Source organism: Penaeus japonicus, unplaced genomic scaffold, assembly GCF_977035675.1.
Source record: "Penaeus japonicus unplaced genomic scaffold, GWHDUDI00000001_assembly GWHDUDI00000041, whole genome shotgun sequence".
NCBI classification, from domain to species: domain Eukaryota; kingdom Metazoa; phylum Arthropoda; class Malacostraca; order Decapoda; family Penaeidae; genus Penaeus; species Penaeus japonicus.
This window is the reverse complement of record NW_028234443.1, coordinates 20,175,117-20,177,616: the sequence shown is the minus strand read 5'-3', so window position 1 is coordinate 20,177,616 and position 2,500 is coordinate 20,175,117. Positions and strand designations below refer to the sequence as shown.

The following is a 2,500-nucleotide window of genomic DNA, read 5'->3' as shown; positions in this document are numbered from 1 at the left end:
GCTATCACTGCTCTGCTAAGAGTATATAGGTAACTTCCATAGAGGATGTAAAGTATCTGGTTGGACAATCCTTTTAGTGGGTTGTTGTGGTGTAATGGATAGGAGCCGGGATTCTCCCTCAGAGAGCCCGAGTTCAATTTCCTGTCAGAGAGGTAAAATTTTTATATGTATATGTGTATGTATATATATGTATGTATATATATATATATATATATATATATATATATATATATATATATATATATATATATGTGTGTGTGTGTGTGTGTGTGTGTGTGTGTACATACATATGTACATATATATACTTACATTATTTTGCATAAGCGATCTTTCTTCTTGAACAGGCCTCCCTGCATTAGAAACACAAAACGTATAGGTTTCCAGTTCGTCAAAACCTAGTATATGAGCCATGTGACGAGAGAAACGAATACCAATGTCATAATAACATCGTTCAACAGAACCCGATTCCCGAATCACTGAATATAGTTTCAACTCAAATTCTTCCTGAATCCCAGTCATGTGTAAGGAATATGTTTTTCAACCGCATCCCTCCCGAGCGTTGTCTCAAACTGTTGTTTATCATATTTATCATTAAATGTACACTCCTCGTTCGCCCAAACATATTAAATTTGGGAGCATATTTAAATGTCATGTTGGAGGGTATGTAGATCTTCATTATACACGCTAACAATGTTTTTAAATATATCGCTTTGGAGCACATGATAAATTTTAGTGGACATGTTGAGAAATTGAAAATAAAAATTATCATCTGTTATAAAGCTTTATTTTTTGGGATACAAAAAAATTACCGGTGTTACCTCATGATCCAAGGGAATCGAATATTAATGGTGGAATAAAGTTTTCAAAGTTTTGAAAGGTACTCTGTGGAAAACCCTCCTTAGAAGCACTGCTTGTGATGTATATGTATTGATTATCATCCCCATGTTGAAGGCAGAGAACAGACAGAGCTCATCCACTAGTTTTCCAATTTTATAAGAAAGGTGATGAAGAAGAAGAAAAGACAGAAAACATAAACTCGCTTCATTTGTTAAAATACAGAAGATACATCAAACAAATACCCAATGAGATATACATTTATTATCATACAACATTCTCAGTCGCTTCATCACTCAAGTGATCAAAGTTTGACCGTGTTAATGCGTTCATCATTATCACCATACCACATCAGTCACAGCCCTGCTGTAGATACGACCGATTCACCATGGCCAGAGGCAGTTCAACTGAGGGACGCGCCAGTAGATTCGATAACAAAGGCATTCATGGGTATCGTGTTTCGGATCCCCCAACACCGTCACAACAGACAGAGGCCAGTTCGAACCTGGCCTCTTCAACCACCTCACCTGCACCCTCTGCTCTAGTCGTATCCGCACTACTACGTATTTACCACCCACATGCAAATGGCATGGCAAAATGCTTTCACCGTCAAAAATAGGCTGGGTAGACCAACTTCCACTCACACTTCATAATATCAGGTATCCATTTAAGCAAGACCTGGAGTGCACGGCAGCTGAACTGTTCTAGGGCACAATGCCCCCTGCTAGCAGATGTCATCAAACTCTGCAGGGTTCAGAACTATTGTCATAAAGATAGGAACCACAGGGAGACCGTACAAGCACAATCCCCCAGAGCAACTTAGAACACCATGATCTATGTGCCGCGAGAATTGTAGGACTGCTTAAACAAAACAAGGCCGCCCCTCAGCAACAAATACATAATTTCAAGGTCATCGCGTGTAACGACAGGACACTTATCCTCGACACACCACGCAGAACATTCATACCCACTTATATTGTATACACCTTTCTCTGAGACTAGATGGATCTACTATGCAAATTCCCTGTGAGTTAAACCCCTTTTTTCGGAATGGTTGTCTCCTTATAAATATATGGAAGGAACTCATACTGGCCATAGTTATTCCCTCTCAGATATGTCTGAAAGCCACAGGGACTATTTCACTCCGCTCAGCCAGCCTTGCTGCCCTCACTCAGTAGGGAGCTGTGTAACAGACAGCTATCGCATCCCGACATATCACCACATAGGTTGATTAGGGAGCTTCATCAGCCAATCAGGGACTATATTCAAACAGCGGTCCACGGCGGTGATGGCATCCCAGCCAGGGCACTGCCAGCCAATTTCACCGCGAGCCTGGCACGTTGCATATTAATAAACCAGAAAAATCGCTGGTCTTTTCATTACTAACCGACTTTGCCATCAACAATTAGCAATTAACATGTTCTGATAATTCCAGGACAATTTTTTAAGGAAATGCATCCACGCATATTCAAATAAGTTGTCATATCGTCGCATTACAGATATAGCTCTCAACAATGAAATGAAAACGATAATAAAATCATGTGTAGAATCTCCAAGGTTTCCAGACACAGACAATGAAATGTCATTTCCAGGATGAGATAACAGTCTCAGAGAAAACTACCCTGGGGGTGTGAACTGGTGGGGTTTATATCATTGCATGCAATCT

At 40.2% G+C, this 2,500-nt stretch overlaps 1 pseudogene; it reads right to left on the bottom strand.

Annotated features, from left to right (window-relative positions):
* LOC147466802 (uncharacterized) overlaps positions 1 to 519 on the bottom strand; it is a 6,339-nt pseudogene extending 5,820 nt beyond the window's left edge.
* Positions 520 to 2,500: the final 1,981 nt, after the last annotated feature.